The 21704-nt window shown below is 47.9% G+C and overlaps 1 pseudogene; it reads left to right on the top strand.

Annotated features, from left to right (window-relative positions):
* Positions 1-6012: 6012 nt before the first annotated feature.
* On the top strand, positions 6013-20940 carry LOC120683687 (annotated as a pseudogene).
* Positions 20941-21704: the final 764 nt, after the last annotated feature.

Below are 21704 nucleotides of genomic sequence, written 5' to 3'. Positions count from 1 at the left end.
CAGCAGCAGCCGTCCGCCGCCGTCCAACGCAGCCGTAGTATGCCTCAGCCGCCGCCCGCCGCCACGTCGTCCGTCGCCGTGCAATAGCAGCCATCCGCCGCCGTAGCAGCAGCAGTCGTCTGCCGCAGCGTCGTCCGTCGCCGCAGCCATCCGCCGCGGCACCGTAGCAGCAGTCGTCCTCCGCACTGCAGCCACAACATTTCTTTATTTCCCCATAGATCTATTGTTTGGCTCGGTTTACGGGTTCACACCGAAAACCATGCAGAGACACCTTCTGTCGGGGGTTCACACTGGTCCGGTTCCAACCCGCGCAGGAGACCGGGATGTCGGGACCATCTGGGTCCGGTGCGGGCTGGTAACTGAATTTGTTGAACCGACGAACAGGGCGAGGCTTATCCGTGTCTATGTGGTGGCCTTAATCACTGTTTCTAATGGGCTGTGTGACCCCAGCCTACAACCGTACAGCCCATGAGCCCATCCGAGGCTCCCGTAGGCCGTTGCCCATCCGATGTCGTGGGTTCCAATTTTTTTTTCTCTATCTATCTATACTATAAACATCGAAAACAATTAAAAACTTTTTCACCCACCTCACCCACCATACCCCTTACACCGGACTCACCTGTCATATCCGAGGGAGGTGGGAGGGAGTGGAGACCTATAAAAACTACGAATTAGAGAGCGTTTCTGCCGAAATCTAATTATTTTTCTCACCTTATGCAATTGTACCCATCGACTACACCCGTGGCACCCAAGATGGAATTTTTTAATCCAACAGCCCATGCTAAGGATGATAGGGCCTAGCTCTAAACTCTCGTGCAGAGTTTTTTAAATCTAAGGAAGACATCCACGCTGCTTCCGTCCTTGGATCAGCACCATTATAACAAAAAAGATTAGGACTTCAATATTGATACAGTCCTTGAGAAATATCCCCCCTAAAAAATATATTACTAATGATTAGGTATTAAAAATTGGTAAAGACTTGGAAACGGTCGGCCGCGCGTTAGCGCTTCCGCACGGCACGCCTACCAGCCCAGTTGCCACCCACGCACACCCGAACCATCATTACGCTGGCCGCTGGACCCCACAACCACTCGACGCTGGCAATTCTTATCTCTGTCACTCCTCTCCCACTCAATCTTATGAGGCTCCAATCTTATCCCTTCCCCTTTAAAAAAAATCTTATCCCTGCCCCACCCGTCGACAACCTCCCCTCCCGCCGCCGCTTCCCGTCCTCCGCCGCGGCCTCCCCTCCTCCTACCCCACCCCCGCGGCCGTGCTCTCCTCCGCGGGCGGAGCAGCTTGCCTCGGCGCGGAACAGGCAGAGCGGCGTGGGGGCGGGCTGCGCGGAGCGGCGGGAGCGAAGCGGCGTGGGGCGGGATGTGTGGGCGGAGCGACGCGGGCGGCGCGGCAGAGCGGCGCGTGCGGAGTAGTGCGAGCGGGGTGGGGCGGAGAGGACGCAAGCGGAGCGCGAGCGAGCGAGCGGTGGTGCGTGCGGAGTGGAGCACTGAGCCGAGGGGCCGCAGTGGCGGCGTGCAGCGCGGAGCCGCGGCAACGGTAGAAACTCCACGATGCAGCGCCGCCAACCACTCCATCTCTCGAGCCCCCAGACCCTAGCGCGGTGGCTGCGGCTGCAGTAAGATGGCGGTAGGGAAGAACAAGCGGATCAGCATGGGGAAAAAGGGCGGCAAGAAGAAGACGTAAGTTCGCTCCCCCACCGCATTCCGTTCTCAGCATTAGATCCGTCGTCGGCTCATTTCGTCATTCATTTGTCCTAGTGTTGATGCGGTGGTGATTATCGTTTTTTCCTGTGCGAGGAGAAGGTAACCGATGGCGCAACCTAAGGCTGGGTGTTGTGTGTGACAGCATGGCCAAACTAACCATATGCTCTGCTCATGTTCTTACAGAATTTGCACCGTGCAGCCTGCTCCCAAGGTGAGCTCGTGCGCCCCCTTTCGATTGGGGATTTTCTCGAACTGTATTGGTGATCGACTGGTGGAATGACCATCTCACTTTGTTCTCCAATTAGCAGGTGGTTCACTTTGAGGACTGCCAGGAGATCAGCGTGAGGGGCATCACGCTGCAGAACAGCCAGCAGCACCACCTGACGTTTACCCAGAGCTCCAACGTCGAGGCCAATTACCTAAGGGTGACAAAAAAACTCTACCTGATGTTGACCCGGAGCATATAGATAGATTTAACAAGGATAATAGACACTTGCAGACACAAAATTGGTGTGTTCATGCATAATCGATGCTAATCAATTAGCATCTTGTTAATATGATTGAGCAAACACTTCCTCTGTAGATTGTTTCATTTTCTCTGTTGCAGTACAATTTTATGGGTGGAATCACATCTCATAATAAATTTGTTACTCTCCCTAATGATATAGGATTATTTTCTGATTAAAATAAATGAGCAAGGGGTTTGTTTCATTTTCTCTGAAGAAAACCATGATTTCCTCGAAGTCTTCCCTATATATTTTGTTACTAAAGCATGTTAAATTTAAGCAAGCTGCCACTGACATTAACTTCCACTGTGATTTAGTGTACTCATTAGACCACATCCTGCCATTTGGAGGCTGGACCACGGGATGGCAGTCGTCTACCTTGTGGCCCTCACTTTTTTTTTTTGCTTTTCCAGCTATGTTCTTTATTCAATCTTTATTCAGCATGTAGGCACACTACTTGATGACATTACTTATGCATGCTTTTTGTGGTTAGGCTTAGGAGGGCAGCGGAGCGTGAGGACGGGCAGCGGCGGCGCACGGCCAGAAACACTGAGTTGAGTCTATGCATTTATCTATTGTTAGGAAAAAATCAACTAGCATTTCGGTACAAATTATAAGCATTTATAGATAGAAATTAGACAACCATATGATTATAGATGTGCAATAATAGGGTTTCCAATAAGCATTTTCCTATATGTAACAACAAAAATATCAACACTAGGTAAGCATTTAGGTAATTTATATATATATATATATATATATATATATATATATATATATATATTAGGCAATAATATTATTATAGATGGGCAATAATTTGGTTCCCAGTAAGAATTTTTCATGTAGGCAACTACATCTTTTGTTGGATTTCATGTAGGCAACTTATACTAAATGAACATGCAAAATATTTATTTTAGTTTAGCAGTTTTTATGTTCTGATTTAGCATTTTCATGTGTATATTTCTACAACTAAAATGAACATCTCATCTTAGTACTTGGATTGTGAATTTGCTAATTGTTATCATTATGTTGCTTTATCCCCATCCATCGTGTATTAGTGCCGGTATCTATTGATAGAAAGGGTTCCTGTTAATGTGATTGTATTATATTTTCTATTTTTCATCCCAAATAGATGCATGCCATGTAATGTTCACTTCTTATGAATTGGGGTTGCCGACTGTGCTATCAATATTTCATTAATCAACATAGCTTCTTTCTTACCTATTGTGTGGTACTAGACAAATAAACCATCACCTAGTGAGAAATCTGAATTTTTAAATTATGATTGAAGGATCACACCATCCTGTGATTGTGGATGTTTATTTTTACGATACAGAGAAGCCATGTGATATGTTCATGGCATCAACAAACAACCTTCCTGATCTCTTTTATTTTTCAATTCCCTTTTAGATTAAACTTGCATTCATGCATCTCCTTTTATATTGACTCTATTTTTTGCATGCCTGTTAGCCTTTTTCCATATGGTCGTTAGCTTTTTGCATTTCTACATGGAAGACAATTTTTTGTCTTGCAGTCCTGAAATTGGTTGCATGCATGTTCATCATTAGCATTTTAATAAATTTCAATAGGTATTTAAATACTATCCGACTAGCATTTAAAATGTTCACATGAAGCAATTTAGAAAAATTTCTACTTTCTGTCGCTGTCGATTAGCACATAAGCGTTGCATGCATCTTTTTCCTCAGTAGGCAATAATATGATTCTAGACTAAGCAAAACAATACATTTCGGTAGGCAACACCATATTTTTGTACTATGGAACAATATGGTTCTTGATAGGCAAAATACTATCCGACTAGCATTTAAAATGTTCACATGAAGCAGTTTAGAAAATTTTATGCTTTCTGTCGATTGTCGATTAGTACATAAGCGTTGCATGCATCTTTTTCCTCAGTAGGCAAAACCATATTTTTGTAATATGGAACAATATGGTTCTTGATAGGCAAAATAGTGCACTTCATATCCTAAACATTAGAGAATCCATGTCTAAACATGTCAGCATACACACCTTCATGTTCTACTGAATCAAATGGCTAAACCCTGATTTTTTTTAATTTACTGCACTATACATGATTTCAGATCCAAGACAGGCTTCTTCCAAAGGTGGCAATTATTGGGAAGCAAAATGTCAGTAAATTTGTGTTGTTCAACGATCTTGTTGGGGTACACCAATCATCATCACTTCAGTGTTGTATCTGCAATGTTGGTCACCATATAATGTTCAAACCTGAATGCAGCAATAAGTTGAATTCTCATGTCTTGCAGGGAAATAGGGCCATCATTGTTGATGAACCTGGTGTGACAAGAGATCGCCTATATGGACGATCTTATTGAGGTGATCAGGAGATTATGGTTATCAATACTGGTGAAGTAATTGCTCTATCAAAGTCTCAAGCAGGTGTGATAGAAGAATTTGCTGTGATGCTGTCATCACTACTGTGCGAAAATATGGTGTTGAGGACCAAGCCAAGCTGGGCATGAGGACTTTGCTTGACAGGGGGTGCACATGCGTTGGTTGCTTGCTTGCTTGCTGGTGCTGGAGTTGGAGGCAAGTTGCACGCTAGAGTTGATGCTTGTTTGAGAGTTCGGGTGAAAATTGCCTTTGTACATATTTTAATTTTCTTGAGTTCTTTCATAAATTTGCTTGATTGGTCTCAAAAAGTTGCTTCATGTAACCATTGACTTGAATGGTAGTATTAGTCAAGTAGAAATAATGTAACGTGAGCAGATAAGAAGGGGTGGTGGTTGGTGTAATTTTAGTAGAAAATTACTCGTGACACTACTTTTAGATGTACTGATTGGAGTCACTTTCAAATATGAAAAGAAGATATTTTTTATTCTATTGAACTTTCCTAATTAGGGGCGGCCGGCCGGCCGGCCGTACGTTAGCCGGGTCCTTCAAAATTTGGTGATTAGTTCAATATAAACAGAATATGATCACGATAACCAAACAATATAGATTCATATGAAAAATATCACTGTGGTCTACAGCTTATTATATTCAAATTTTAAGTATTGTCATGCCAACCTATCGCACGCGCGTGGCGCGCGGGCCTCCTTGTTGGTCTTCACAAACAAGTGAGCAGATCTGCAGTTCCGCGAAGCTTGATTTTCTCGGTTTGAGGTTTTAGATGCAACTTCTTTTATTTGTTTCTTCCACAAACCAAAACACATTTCCCTCAGGGGAAACGGAATGTCTGGTCTCGTTCTCTGAACAAAAAGGATTTGTAAAACGTAAGTATTGTCCCTATAATTAGGATTCGTTTGGTTTTTCCAGTTTAAGTCATAAGTCCCGTCACATCGCATGTTTACACACTAATTAGAGTACTAAATATTGTTTATTACAAAATTAATTTTATAAGTCATGAATCTATTAAATTTAATTAGTATATAATTTGACCACTTATTGCTACAGTAATCATTCGTTGTTCGTGCATTAATTATATTTAATAGATTCATCTAGAGCTCTAATTGCATTTTATACAATTATTTTTATATTAAGTTGGCATCTGAACATTCAAGCTGACATTCGAATAGTCGATGTGACAGTAACTTAAAAAACTAAAAGAGATCTTATAAACGCATTTCAGTAACTTTTTTAAAAAACAATGCTAAATGAAAGCTATTATTTAAAATACATGTAGTTACAATGCTGATATATTACACTGTCGTCGGAGAGATAGAGAGAGGATATTACGGAAGTTAAATTTTAAGATATGTTTGTTTTCGATTTATTAAGCAGCTTATCAGCGAGATTAAGCGATCTGTTGTCTCCCAAAGTCCCCTCCCTCCCTCCTTCCCTCCCTCTGCTCTGCTCTTGGCGTCGCCCCTTTCCCTCCCTCCCCCTCCCTGCTCTCCAGGATCCCCTGCACCCGCGCCCTCTATGCTCCAGGAGGAGTCTCCAGCGCCAAGAAGAGGTAAATCCCTTCTGAATTTCGCAAATTTTGTGTGGTTTGTATGGTTAGGTATTTGGTACTGCAAAGATTCAGATATTTTAGATCCAACAAATGTTAGTGCTTTTTGTACTGCGATTTCTAAGAGTGTGCTGCAATTTCTTGTGATTTGTATGGTTAGACATGTAGTGTTCTCTTGATCGTGCCCAGGCGTTTCAGCACTAAGGCGCCCCTTGGTTCTCTTCCTCTGGATGCCACTAGAATTGAGAGCATTTGGCTCCTCTTCCTCTAGCACCTTTTTCTTCTGATCAAGGGAAACAAGTTCCGTGACGTTAAAAATTGTCAGTTTATCTAGGTCCATGGATTGATGGCGTTAATGTTTTCAGTGTATGTCGTGGTTTTGACATCTAGAATAGTGTAACGACCCAAAAAATTCACCAAATAAATCACACGCTAAATTTTTTCAAAACTCTTTTTTGTCGTTGAGCTCGAGAACCTCCTAAAACCTGAACCCTAAATCCCGAAAATCTTTTCTCTGTCCCGAACACCCGATTCACAACTCCCGATTCCATTCGTCGATTCCACCTTTCTTTTTCGACGACCGTACCTTGCACTCTCTCTCTTTTTCCTCACCGCCCGTCGCGGTCGTCGCCACGAATCTCTCTTTCTCTCTCTTCCCCGCCCTGCCGCGTGCACCCGGGCGCCGCTTGGCCGCTAGCGCCGCGCGTGCCCCACCTACCCCTGGCCCGCGCACGTGTGATCGGCGCTGCACGTGGCCGACCGCGCGCCGCGGATCCGGCGCGAATCTTTCTCCCTCTCTCTTCTTTCTCTCTCTCTCCCCTCCTTTTCTTTTTTCTTTTTCCTATTTCTCTTCCTTTTCTTTCTTTTCCCTCCTTCTCTCTCTCCCTCTGCCGCGCGCACCCGGGGCCGACTCCCCTCTCTCCTTCCCCGCGTGTTGAGCAGCTCGCCCCGCCGCCCCGTGCCCGCGCCCCCGCTGCACCCGAGCCCTGGCCCGCTCCCGCGCATTCCGCCCACGCCGCCCCCCCCCCCCCCCCCCCCGCGTGCGCACATCTCGCCTGCCCAGCCCGCTCGCGTGCACGCCGCGGCACTCGGCGCGCCACGCCGCGACGACGCTCGGGCCGCCACCGGCCGCCCCCACGCACGCCGCCCGACCAGCCCGTGCGCCCCCGCGCGCGCGTGCACGCGCACGCAGCGCTCGGCGCACCGAGCCGCGACATCGGCCGCCCGCTCACAGTCGTACCGAGCCGACCGCGCGCGCACGCCACCGCCGCTCGCCGTTGACGCCCGCACAGCGCCACCTGCGCCGAGGCGTCGCGTCACCAGTGCACGCCTTGCCAACCACACCGCCGTCCGCCGTTGACGCCCGCACAGCACCGCGCAGCGCTGCCCGAAATATCCCATCCCGCCTCACCGCTAGCGCCGCCCCGAGCGCCATTAATGGCCGTCCTCGGAGCTTCCCCGCCGGCCACCTACCCCGGCGTCGCCACCGCCTTTCTCGCCCTATAAAAAGGCCACCCACGCCGCCCCTCCGCTCTACAACTGCCTACCGCCACCTCCCGCCCTTCTCTCCCATTCCGCAGCGCCGCCGCCGCACGCTCTGCAGGCCGCCGCCGCCTCTTCCGTCGCCCCGCCTCCTCGCGTCGCCTCGGCCCAAGGTAGGGGCGCGCGGAGTTCCTCCCTTTCCCCTCTTCCTCTACCCCCGCCAACCCGTCCCGAGCCGCCCTGCTCGCGCCGTCCAGGGCCGCAGAGCGCCCGCCGCGGCCATGGCCGCTGCTCCCACCCCTGCAGGCCCCTTCTCCGAAATTGGAAAAGGGAATCGAGCCTCCAGGGCCCCATTACCCTTTCCCCCATGGTCCCGGCCGCCCTCGAGCCCCCGGACTGCCGGCCCAGGGCCGCCGCCGGCGTACCCCCGCCTCCCCTGCTTTCCAGCGCGAGGGGGAGGATGAAGACAGGGCGTTTTTGCCCTTAACCCCCTCCATTCCTTTCTATTTATTTAAGAGCCCTCCCACCTTTGGTTTTCTTTCAAATAAAACCTTGTCCTTTATGGTAATCACAAACAAAGCCTCCACTACATAAATTTGATTAGAAATAAGACCCTATCCTTTTCCCAAATAACCCAAACCTTTCGAAAATTCTAATTAAGCTCTTTCATTAATTACAACTAAGTCCCTGGACCCTGATTTAACCCCTAACCCTTTATGTAACCTATCATTTCATGCGCCAAACGACCTCGGATCAAACTAAAACTTTACCACACCTTTCATAACATAGTTTTGACCATGCCATTAGGAACCCACCCAAAAATATTACTCCGTACCCCATATGTTATGTGTTCCCGATTCGAGCTCAACGATAGATATTTGTTTTCTATATTGATTGTGTGCTTGTTTGTCTGCGCTGTAGACCACGGAGTGAATGAAGGAGAGCCCGTCAACAATCAGTACTGTGAGCAGGTGAACGAGGACCCATTCCGCGACCCTGAGCCCAAAGGACAGGACCTCCCCGAAGGCTACGAAGACGGCAAGTTCAATCCCATCCTTTGATGCATGTTTCTGTCCTAGTTTTTATAAACACAACCCAATGGCCTGCTTTATAAAATTGCATATGTTTTGCTTGCATAAAAACACGGTTGGATAGCCACCCCTTGATTTGTGATGACCATTTCTTGACCACCTAGATTAATGTCTGATTTTGCTTGGACGTTAATCGATATTAGAACGCTTAGGACTTTACTCATAATACAATTTATTTTATAAAGAAAATGTGTGCGTATGTGGGATGGGATAAATGTGGTGTTTTTGTAAAGAAAGTTTAGACAGGATGGATGGCATTTCTACGGATTTGCCATTTGGTGTGCTCGTGCCAATGTGGCAGGGCAAAGAAGGGAGATATCCATCTTGTCGTGTCTAAGGACCGAGTTGGTGTGTCATCTCACCTAACTCCACTATCGTGCAAACCACTCGACCGTTGAATGGGAACGGCTTAGCATAAACCCCACTAGTTGATGTGATAGCCATCAGGAGGGCTGAGAGCAACGGGTGATCAAGGAGAAGGGATATGTTCAGTATGACTTATACCCCGGTCGTACCTCAGAGATAGGTCGATGACCCCTTGGTGAATCCCGTGATGGTGAATCAGGTCTAGCTAAGGTGGGTAATGGCTATGTCGGGATCTACACCGACACTATGGTGTTAGTGTTGTGGTAACCCACTTGTGGGAAAAGTTGCACACCTCTGCAGAGTTAAAAGCTATTCGAATAGCCATGCCCACGGTATTGGGCGAGTTACGGTGTGGTCACATAACTAGTGTTTCATTGGGATGGGCTGGTGTGAGTTGTTTTGGAATTGTGTCCGGCAGTAGTGCCGTGTGCTACGACGGACGGGGAGTCCGGTAGCAGTTTTTGAACTTGAACTCCGTGTTACTCAATACAAAAACTGGTTTTTGAAATGTTTTCGGCTAAAACGAACCCCTGCATAAAATTTAGCTTTCCGCAAATTAAACCATAACCTTATCCTTGTTTTACCTGAGCATGTTATTCTGATATAACCCCCTCCGTGGGTGTGGTTGGACTTGCTGAGTACGTTTGTACTCACCCCATTCTCACTTTTTACAGAAGAAGACCCAGACTTCGTACCAGACGTCATCGAGTAGGGTTATCGTTCTACACCCAACCTTGCCTGTGGAACCGGCCCTGTTCGAGATGATTTCGCTGACGCAATACTCTGAGCCCGAGCTGGATCCCATGTGGGTCGCGCTCTGGTGTTATGTTGTAGCCTGGTTACTTTTTATTATCATATGTATCGAGTGTCCTCCTCGGTGGTTTGTATGGTAATGAACCATTTGATGTAATAAATGTGGCATCAGTCTTCTGGGACTGATGTTTGTATCACATTTAAGTCCTCTCTTATGAGGAGACGCTTCAGGTGGTATCAGAGCCATAGGTTGGCCGTAGGACGTGACCCTAGGAGCGAGACCCCTTTTTCCAAGCCTTTCCCATTAGGTCCAACCCGGTTTAACCTCGCAGACCGCTTTTATGCAGAACAGATTCACCTAATCTTTGTTTTTCAGATGGCTGGGGAAGGATGGACCCAGGGCGATTGCCAAGCTGCACCTGGCTTCCCCAGCCTGTTGATCAACGCCCTGGAGAGCCTTGGCGTCACGGAACGCCCAAGGTACTACAGCAGAGAGTACGAGCATCATGGCACTCTCCGCTGCAAGGTGATCCTAGTCATCGCCAGAAGTGACCGCTACCCCGACATCCAGTCATGGCGAGTGACCGCTACAGGGTTTACGCACCAGGACACCTACCCCTTGGCCGTCAGGAAAGCACTCCGTTACCTGTGCCGGATTTTCGAAAGACACCTCACCCCCACACCAATGAGATTCTTTCCGCCGGCCATCAGAACTCCAGTTTGGGAAGCTCGAATGAGAAGCCTGGAACGGCGCCGCCATGAAGAAGGCCCCCTGTACCAAGTGGCTACCTACCTAGCCTCCCTGGATCAGCTCTTTGACGAGCAAGCCAACTTGCTGAGGGAACAGACCCATCGAGCCGAGCAAGCAGAGCTCGCGGTAAGACTGCAACAGATCCGAGCAGTCCAAGCCGAGGCAAGAGCCGCAGCCGCGGTCAGCAGTGAAGCAGTTGCTCAGGAGAGCCTCAGGCAAGCCCGGGACCGGCGTATGCAGGAATGGACTAGAAGTGGAACCCCAGTCCCGGCAATAGGAGAAGACCATGTTCTACTCGGAATGCCCGTCATAGGATGGGGACCACTCTTTGGAAACCCACAAGCCCCACCCGAGAACCATGGAAGGTCTACGGTCGCCGCCGCAAGAGAAGCCACTACGCAACCCCGGGAAAACGGAGATCTAGAGGACGGCGAGCAAGGACCGCTCATTCCCCTAGGAGACGTGAGTTCTCTTCCGAGGGAGGAACTCACTCAAGCCGATGAGTTTGCCTAAAGTGCTAGCGATCATCAAGGGATGAAGCCGTGTGGTCCGAAGAAGATCTGTGCCCCCTTTTCTTTTGAGGTTGTGTACCCGGACGTGTAGTACACGTTTGGCCTTGCCCCATGTTGTACCTCCCTTGCAGTAATAAAATTGTTTGTGCTTGTTGTGTGCTTGTTAGTTGTGTGCTGGTCGGTAGTAGTTAGATACTGCCTTTTCAAAAATACGATTTAAATAACTTAAACATCTCTTAATCCTAAATCTCATAAAAACTCCACCCAATTTACATATGGCTTCCCGAAGCATTACGAGGGCCTCCCGCATTCGGAACCCTCCAGTCGCTGATATGGGAGTGCAGCCAGATGGACAGAACCCTCCCCAGGATGAACAAGAAGTGAGCCAGAACCGAGGAGAAAATCAAGAAGTGCCACTGCCTCCACCACCACCCCTCGGGGACCTGGCACAAATAATCCACAATCAGACCCTCATCCTAGAGACACTGGTCAATACCCTCGTTGATAAGCAGCCTCGAGAGCAAACCCTGAATGACAAGCTGACGGCTTTTCTGAGGACCAAGCCGCCCACCTTTGCCGGATCTAGCAACCCCTTGGATGCAGATGACTGGCTACGTGTGATTCAGAGAAAACTCGAGCCATTTGAGTGCCAGGATCGGGACAAGGTTCTTCTAGCAGCCCACCAACTCACCGGGTCTGCCTTAGCCAGGTGGGAGAATTACGGCGCTGCTGCCAAAGATGCCTCCACTATCACTTGGAAGGAATTCGTGAAGGAGTTCCGCCGCCACCATATCCCCTCGGCCACCATAAAGCGCAAGGTGGATGAGTTCCGTGCTCTGTAGCAAGGAAGCATGTCGGTGGAAGAGTACACCCATCAGTTCATGGAACTGTCCCGATATGCACCAGAAGAAGTGGATGATGATGAAAAGAAGCAGGACATGTTACAGAAGTGGTTGAACCCAGAACTCCGGACCCTGCTTACCCCTCAGATCTACCTGGACTTCAACACCTTGATGAACAAGACCATCCTCACTGAGAGGGCCAAAGTTGAAGAAAGAAAGGACAACAAGCGCAAGTTTATGGAAAGCAAGGCCCGCCAGCAGGACCGCTTTCAGAAATCAAGAAACTTCAACTATACTGCACCAAGGTATCAGGCTCCAATACAGTATAAGACTCAGCCTCAGGCGACAGCCCCACAAGCCTCTAACACGCAGTTCAGGAGCCAGAACTCCATGAAGGCCCCGCAGAGCAATGCAAGCCAGGTCACCAACAACAGCAATATTAAGGCCTGTTTCAACTGCCGGGAGACAGGGCATTTCATTGCTAACTGCCTGTATGCCAACAACAAGCCGGCAGCCTCAACCTTCTCCAACTCTGTGAATGGACCAAGACCAGTTCTGTCAGGTGCCAACCGAGTGCCCATCCGCAACAACAACAACACCAACAATAACCGTCAGCAGATGAGGCAGCCCCAGCAGTCATTTGGACGAGCCCACGTCAACCACATCAACGCACAAGAGGCTCAAGGAGCTCAGGGTGTAGTGCTCGGTAAGTACCTAGTCAGCACAGCCCTTGCGACAGTATTATTTGATTTTTGGAGCAACACACTCGAGTTTTGTGGAAAAACACAATATACCTACAGTACTACTAAAGACACCCCTAATAACCCGGACGCCTGGAGGTGACATCATGTGTCAATTAGGTTGTCTACGGGTAAGGATCATTTTAAGTGGGGTAGAATTTTTTTTAGCAGACCTAGTAGTACTTAAGTCAGAAGGGATAGACGTGATCCTCGGAATAGATTGGTTAAGCCGACATAATGGTCTCATAGGCTGTACTGACAAAGTGGCACTTAACGAACCCAGAAGGAATACGAGTGACCTGCCATACCCAGGAAAGTGGATCAGACCCAATAGTGTTTGGCATGAAAGCCAAGTCTTTTGAAGAAATCCCAGCAGTAAATGAATAACCAGATGTTTTTCCCAAAGAACTCCCCCCACCTGTTTAGAGGCCCAGCCGAATCTCGAGGACGAGATTCATTTTAAGTGGGGTAGGTTTGTAACGACCCAAAAAATTCACCAAATAAATCACACGCTAAATTTTTTCAAAACTCTTTTTCGTCGTTGAGCTCGAGAACCTCCTAAAACCTAAACCCTAAATCCCGAAAATCTTTTCTCTATCCCGAACACCCGATTCCCAACTCCCGATTCCATTCGTCGATTCCACCTTTCTTTTTCGACGACCGTACCTTGCACTCTCTCTCTTTTTCCTCACCGCCCGTCGCGGTCGTCGCCGCGAATCTCTCTTTCTCTCTCTTCCCCGCCCTGCCGCGTGCACCCGGGCGCCGCTTGGCCGCTAGCGCTGCGCATGCCCCACCTACCCCTGGCCCGCGCACGCGTGATCGGCGCTGCGCGTGGCCGACCGCGCGCCGCGGATCCGGCGCGAATCTCTCTCCCTCTCTCTCTCCCCTCCTTTTCTTTTTTTCCTATTTCTCTTCCTTTTCTTTCTTTTCCCTCCTTCTCTCTCTCCCTCTGCCGCGCGCACCCGGGGCCGACTCCCCTCTCTCCTTCCCCGCGTGCTGAGCAGCTCGCCCCGCCGCCCCGTGCCCGCGCACCCGCTGCACCCGAGCCCTGGCCTGCTCCCACGCATTCCGCCCACGCCGCCCACGCGCGCGCGCACATCTCGCCTGCCCAGCCCACTCGCTCGCGTGCACGCCGCGGCACTCGGCGCGCCATGCCGCGACGACGCTCGGGCCGCCACCGGCCGCCCCCACACACGCCGCACAGTGCCACCTGCGCCGAGGCGTCGCGTCACCAGTGCACGCCTTGCCAACCACACCGTCGTCTGCCGTTGATGCCCGCACAGCACCGCGCAGCGCTGACCGAAACATCCCATCCCGCCTCGCCGCTAGCGACGCCTCGAGCGCCATTAATGGCCATCCTCGGAGCTTCCCCGCCGGCCACCTACCCCGGCGTCGCCACCGCCTTTCTCGCCCTATAAAAAGGCCACCCACGCCACCCCTCCGCTCTACAACTGCCTACCGCCACCTCCCGCCCATCTCTCCCATTCCGCAGCACCGCCGCCACACGCTCTGCAGGCCGCCGCCGCCGCTTTCGTCGCCCCGCCTCCTCGCGTCGCCTCGGCCCAAGGTAGGGGCGTGCGGAGTTCCTCCCTTTCCCCTCTTCCTCTACCCCCGCCAACCCGTCCCGAGCCGCCCTGCTCGCGCCGCCCAGGGCCGTAGAGCACCCGCCGCGGCCATGGCCGCTGCTCCCACCCCTGCAGGCCCCTTCTCCGAAATTGGAAAAGGGAATCGAGCTTCCAGGGCCCCATTACCTTTTCCCCCATGGTCCCGGCCGCCCTCGAGCCCGCGGACCGCCGGCCCAGGGCCGCCGCCGGCGTACCCCCGCCTCCCCTGCTTTCCAGCACGAGGGGGAGGATGAAGACAGGGCGTTTTTGCCCTTAACCCCCTCCATTCCTTTCTATTTATTTAAGAGCCCTCCCACCCTTGGTTTTCTTTCAAATAAAACCCTGTCCTTTATGGTAATCACAAACAAAGCCTCCACTGCATAAATTTGATTAGAAATAAGACCCTATCCTTTTCCCAAATAAACCAAACCTTTCCAAAAATTCTAATTAAGCTCTTTCATTAATTACAACTAAGTCCCTGGACCCTGATTTAACCCCTAACCCTTTATGTAACCTATCATTTCATGCGCCAAACGACCTCGGATCAACCTAAAACTTTACCACACCTTTCATAACATAGTTTTGACCATGCCATTAGGAATCCACCCAAAAATATTACTCCGTACCCCATATCTTATGTGTTCCCGATTCGAGCTCAACGATAAATCTTTGTTTTCTGTATTGATTGTGTGCTTGTTTGTGTGCGCTGTAGACCACGGAGTGAACGAAGGAGAACCCGTTAACGAGCAGTACTGTGAGCAGGTGAACGAGGACCCGTTCCGTGACCCCGAGCCCGAAGGACAGGACCTCCCCGAAGGCTACGAAGACGGCAAGTTCAATCCCATCCTTTGATGCATGTTTCTGTCCTAGTTTTTATAAACACAACCCAATGGCCTGCTTTATAAAATTGCATATGTTTTGCTTGCATAAAAACATGGTTGTATAGCCACCCCTTGATTTGTGATGACCATTCCTTGACCACCTAGATTAATGTCTGATTTTGCTTGGACGTTAATCGATATTAGAACGCTTAGGACTTTACTCATAATACAATTTATTTTATAAAGAAAATGTGTGCGTATGTGGGATGGGATAAATGTGGTGTTTTTGTAAAGAAAGTTTAGACGGGATGGATGGCATTTCTACGGATTTGCCATTTGGTGTGCTCGTGCCAATGTGGCAGGGCAAAGAAGGGAGATATCCATCTTGTTGTGTCTAAGGACCGAGTTGGTGTGTCATCTCACCTAACTCCACTATTGTGCAAACCACTCGACCGTTGAATGGGCAACGGCTTAGCATAAACCCCACTAGTTGATGTGATAGCCATCAGGAGGGCTGAGAGCAACGGGTGATCAAGGAGAAGGGATATGTTCAGTATGACTTATACCCCGGTCGTACCTCAGAGATAGGTCGATGACCCCTTGGTGAATCCCGTGATGGCGAATCAGGTCTAGCTAAGGTGGGTAATGGCTATGTCGGGATCTACACCGACACTACGGTGTTCGTGTTGTGGTAACCCACTTGTGGGTAAAGTTGCACACCTCTGCAGAGTTAAAAGCTATTCGAATAGACGTGCCCACGGTATTGGGCGAGTTACGGTGTGGTCACATAACTAGTGTTTCATTGGGATGGGCTGGTGTGAGTTGTTTTGGAATTGTGTCCGGCAGTAGTGCCGTGTGCTACGACGGACGGGGTGTCCGGTAGCAGTTTTTGAACTTGAACTCCGTGTTACTCAATACAAAAACTGGTTTTTGAAATGTTTTCGGCTAAAACGAACCCCTGCATAAAATTTAGCTTTCCACAAATTAAACCATAACCTTATCCTTGTTTTACCTGAGCATGTTATTCTGATATAACCCCCTCCGTGGGTGTGGTTGGACTTGCTGAGTACGTTTGTACTCACCCCATTCTCACTTTTTACAGAGGAAGACCCAGACTTCGTACCAGACGTCGCCGAGTAGGGTTATCGTTCTACACCCAACCTTTCCTGTGGAACCGGCCCTGTTCGAGATGATTTCGCTGATGCAGTACTCTGAGCCCGAGCTGGATCCCATGTGGGTCGCGCTCTGGTGTTATGTCGTAGCCTGGTTACTTTTTATTATCATCTGTATCGAGTGTCCTCCTCGGAGGTTTGTATGGTAATGAACCATCTGATGTAATAAATATGGCATCAGCCTCCTAGGACTGATGTTTGTATCACATTTAAGTCCTCTTATGAGGGGACGCTTCAAATAGAAGTTGGGAGGAACCCAAACTTAGGATTCTTAGGTTTAATGGTCTGGTCCTTCGTGTTAGATTTTTTGTAATAGCCCTTTACTTGTTTCTTTACATTACTCACTCTGGTCCAAGGTGAGGTATATCTTTTGTAATTGGACCACTCTTTCTCTCTTATTATAAAGATACACAGCTCTCTTGCGTGTCGAAAAAAAAGAATAGAAGTTGACAAGCAATTTTGAGTTTCTAATTGTTGTGTAAAATGTAGTCAACTTCAGTGCTGAAAGCTTGACACACAGGTTTTCACTTTTCAATTTCACTCTTATAGGTTTTGTAATTTTGTTATGGACGACAAGAGTAAAGTCAAGAAGGAAATAAATGCCCCCCTTGGAGCTCCTCCTCGAAAGGTTAATATTTCCTAGGCTGTTCACAATGTTGGCTTCTTCCAGTTTAGTGCTTACTATTATTGTTGTTTGATGTAAGGGAGGACTAAAATTTGCACCCAAAATACCTGTGAAGAAAGCCGCTAAGGTTGTCCCGAAAAAGTACGTGCTTGGGTCCACATTTACTTTCCTATAACTTTGATAGTTTCTATTTGAATTTTGCAAGATTGACAATTTTGGTATGTGGAATGTGATTTACTGTAACTTGACAGGGAACCAGTTGATGATAGCAAGTAAGGCTGGATGTCGAGCCGGCTCGGCTCGGCTCGGCTCAGCTCGAGCTGGCTCGTTACGGTAACGAGCTGGCTCGGCTCGGCTCGTTATCAGGCCGAGCTGAAAGTCAGGCTCGGCTCGGCTCGTTTGGCATCTCGAGCTGGCTCGTTTGGCTCACGAGCCAGCTCAAAAAAAAACCCAGCCAGCTAGCACTAGTAGAGCCAGATGCCTCCATGGCTGCGGGGTGGTGGCGCAACAAGAAGATGTCCAGGGTCTTCCTCCATGGCTGCGGGGAGAGGGGGCCTGCAGCTGGAGGCCCTCGGAGGCGGGTCGTCGGAGGGGCGGGCCAGGCTGCCGGGGACGACCGGACGGGCGAGGTGGCGGGGCAAGGTCGGGGGAGGCGACGGGCGAGGCGCCGAGGACGTAGCCCGCAGGGAGGGCGCCGGCCCCCGGCCGCGAGGCGCGCCGCGCGCAGGGGCGCCGGCCACGAGGCTGCAGGGCAGGGCGCCGGCCCCCAGAAGCGGGTCGTTGGAGGGGCGGGCCGGGCTGCCGGGGACGACCGGACGGGCGAGGTGACGGGGCGAGGTCGGGGGGAGGCGACGGGACTCGCGAGTCGCCCAGCCGCCGCGCAGAGGTGGGAGTGGGAGACTTTCATCGAGTCGAAGCTGGGCTGCTGGGCCGGCTAGATTTGAGCGTTGGCTCGTTGCGGCTCGCGAGCTGCTCGCGAGCTGGCTCGAGCTAGCTCGATAAGAGACCGAGCCAAAACTTTGGCTTGGCTCGTTTATATTTTTCTACGAGCCGAGCCGAGCCGAGCCACTAATGAGCCGAGCCGAGCGAGCTACCGAGCCACGAGTTTTTCGTCCAGCCTTAATAGCAAGGATGAAACCGTCGATAAGGAATTATTGATGAAACTTAAGGCATCACAGGTACTAATTATTGTATTTGGTTCTTCATTTGTTGTATCTGCATGCTTTTCCCTTGATGCTTTGTTCATGTATACAGTATTTTGTTTCATTTTGCAGGTTACAGATCCCTTTGCAAGAAGAGTTAAAACTGAGGAAAAACGTAAGAGTACTTATTTATGTTCATTCCATGCAGTACCTAGTAAATTTGTTATTCGTACCTATAAAAAAAATGTTATTCCTACAAGCTGAGTGTGCCCACAGCTACTTCCGTCAATGGCTATTGATATTCTCATATTCCATCTGCTTGGTTGGTAGCCTGAAATATATATAGGTACAAATCTCCGAGGTTATTAATTAAACATGCTCAACTAGTTTCTTACCACTTTACAACATTTGCAGATAAAACTGCTACTTGTGTCTTGCATTTTTATGAACAGTCTCTGTTTACCAAGTTATACGTATCTCTTTCTTTATTTCATTTGAAAAGCGTTGTTCTGCAAATAATTGTAAAAAATATATATGTTGCATTGTGTAGGACATGCACCGAACTCTTTCTTTCCATGTCTTGAATTAGATACTAAAATTAGTGCATGTAATACAAGGTAACCAAGGATTTGTAATAGAGAAAGTAATATATTCAATTATTACAATTATCAAACTAGTAGCTCATTGGTGTTGATAAATATACAATTTTTAGTATTGGCGTAGATTATTTATTTTTATTTCTGCTGCACATCTAGCTAATGATGTACTGTTCTGTTTGCATAGCAAAAAGCCGAACAGAAGTTGCATTTGGACAAGGAAATTCTTCTTATGCAAGATCTTTTCTTAAACCAAAAAGTTCTTCAGGTATTCATGGAAGATATTTATCTTCATTGTTTACGATTATGAACCGTTCCTTAAGCATCGTTGTTCTGAAAAAATGTATTAGTCTGCTGGTTGGGCTGCATTTTTTTTCTTCTCTCTTTTTAAAGAACATAGAATATATTTCATATTGTTTATGCATACATATTTCTGTATTTAGACCTTAACTCCTCTTTGTTTCTATTTGATATTCAGATGAAGCAAAGTTACCAAAAGAATATGCAGAGCCATGGGTGAGGAAAGATCAGATTACTAATGAGGATTGTTTCCTATTCGGACCTTATCCATTGGTTTCGTTTTCTTTTATTACAGGACTATACCCATACTGATTATCCTGTTTCTCTCCCATTGAGGAGGTCCTACTCTGGAAATCCTGGTATGCTGTTGTCTTTCTAGTTGAAATTGCAAAAGATTTTCTTCAACTGGCCTTACACTCTTCCTACATCTCAAATGCAGAAATTCTTGACGAGGAAGAATTTGGAGAATCTTCTGCCAGCAGAGCTCAAGATGCTGAATTAACCGCAGCAGAAGAGCTTGGGTTAATGGTATATATTGTTGCATATTCCAAAACCGTTTTATTTCTGGTCATATGCATTAAAGCCAAATCACTTTGTGAGCTCAATTGTATACTCTAAGAAATACCATTGAACTGGCTAAAACTCATATGGTTATACAGGCAATTGCCCACCATGTTATCTAGTCGTCCGACTAATCGCGATTAGTCGGGCTTATCGGTCCGGTGACCCCGATAAGGGCACCGAGTAGGTCTGGGCGACTAGTTTTCTAGTCGTCCGACTAGTCGTCGACTAGTCGCGATTAGTCGCACGATCAGGTTGGAAAACGATCAGACTTGAGATTGTTTTATGGGCTGTTTGAGTTGTGGGCCTCGGCCGGCGATGGGCTGGCAAGGTGGCCCGTTAGGTTTTTGGTATATAGAGGCTGAGAGATAGGAATATGGACTATGGGGACAGGAATACAGAGTTCTGGACAGTTCACAAATCATCTCTCACAAATAAGTGAAAAATTGACCATTATTGTTGCCTTCATACTTGCTTTTTATTAAGTAATATGTAGTACATATATCATATCGGTCCTGGGACACATAGGACGACTAGGCAGACGACTAGGACCGACTAAGCTCGACTAATCGGCCTGATCGACGACTAATCGCGACTAGTCATCTGATCGGTCCCATGGCGACTAGGTTCGACTAGACGATTTGAAAACACTGATTGCCCATTAATGTTCTCTGTGTTGACAGGATCGGTCAGATGAATCACAAATTGCTCTTGTTCCAGTTGCCATGCTCTCTTCCTTTACCAATGCAGCCACAATCAGTTAGTGAACCTAATAAAGGCTCTGAGGAGAGACGTGAGGACGTGAGGCCATCATCGCAGCGTGGCTCGAAACTCAAGGACCTTCCTGCAGGTTATATGGGGATGATACTTGTATATAGGAGTGGTAAAGTGAAAATGAAGATTGGAGACACACTCTTTGATGTGAGTTTCAAAACTGAAGTATTTATGTTTTCTGTATAGGTTTCGCATGCAGTACTCAGATCACAATCAACAAATTGTGTAGGTTTCTTCTGGCTCCAATTGCAAGTTTGTCCAGGAAGTTGCAGCAATTAACACCAATGAGAAGCATTGCTGCACGGTGGGGGAGATCAGCAAGCGTGCTGTTATCACCCCCAATATTGGCTGTCTGCTGGGTTCTGCTAACAAGATGGAAGAGTAGTCCATTCATTTCTTTTCTGTAAACCATGGCCATATCCCATATGCCATATTGCAAGGGAGTTTTGTTTCTTCAAGACGACAACTTGAGAGTTTACCATCTAGAGCTTAGATCTAGGAGAAAGAGTCTCAGGAGATAACAATTTTGATGTTAAACAAATTAAATATGAAAAAACAATGAGTCAAATACGAGGTCTCGAACAAAGGAGGCAATTGCAAATAGGTCAATGTTGAGCTGAGGGGTAAACAAACTTTTATGGATCAAAGGTATTTATTGAAAGGCGAAAGCATGAACTCAAGTTGGGGATCCCAGCTGACATATGCTCTTTTTGTCTACTCCCTCGTTCCCTAAAAGAGTGCTCTTTTAGATTTATCATAAGTCTATCTTAAAGTTGACCCTACAACCCTGTAGCTTTGATTAAACTTAAAATAGTTTGATTTAGGATAAATCTAAAAGAACAGTTATTTTGGGATGTGACACAGTATGAGGTGTGGAGCTAAAAGGAAACAAAATAATATTAATTTGGGTTTTTTGGATTTCTGCCATTACAATTCTTGAACGTTGGAGAAATGACATTGCAATTCAGCTATTTTGAAACTTGCCATTATAATTCTCCATCCATCCGAACCTTGCCATTTTATACGTCTTTCACGTGCCTAGGCCCTCTGTATAGTAAATTCAAAATGTTGTACTGAAACTGGATGTTGAGATAGTGATCTTTACTCATGTTTTGCATATGTTGAAACTGGTGGTCATGGGGCAATTTAGGTTTTAACAACTATCAGCTTCAGTTAGGGCATTTAGTTTTTGCAATTTCATATTTGGTCATGTGTCTTATTTACTTCAGTTAGGGCAATCTTTGGGAAAATCTGTTGATTATAATCAAGAGGCCATGAGCATTTTTATTATGTACTTCAGCTCTGCTTGTTGGATTTTGTGCATATATAGTTTAGGTGATCTATCTTGACTGCTGTCACACCCAACACTAATCACAAACTACTCAGGTTAGCTGTACTGCTAGTGCTAGCT

This window comes from Panicum virgatum, chromosome 7N, assembly GCF_016808335.1.
Source record: "Panicum virgatum strain AP13 chromosome 7N, P.virgatum_v5, whole genome shotgun sequence".
Classification (NCBI taxonomy): domain Eukaryota; kingdom Viridiplantae; phylum Streptophyta; class Magnoliopsida; order Poales; family Poaceae; genus Panicum; species Panicum virgatum.
Note: the sequence above shows the minus strand (reverse complement) of the source record. Positions and strands in the feature narration are given on the sequence as shown.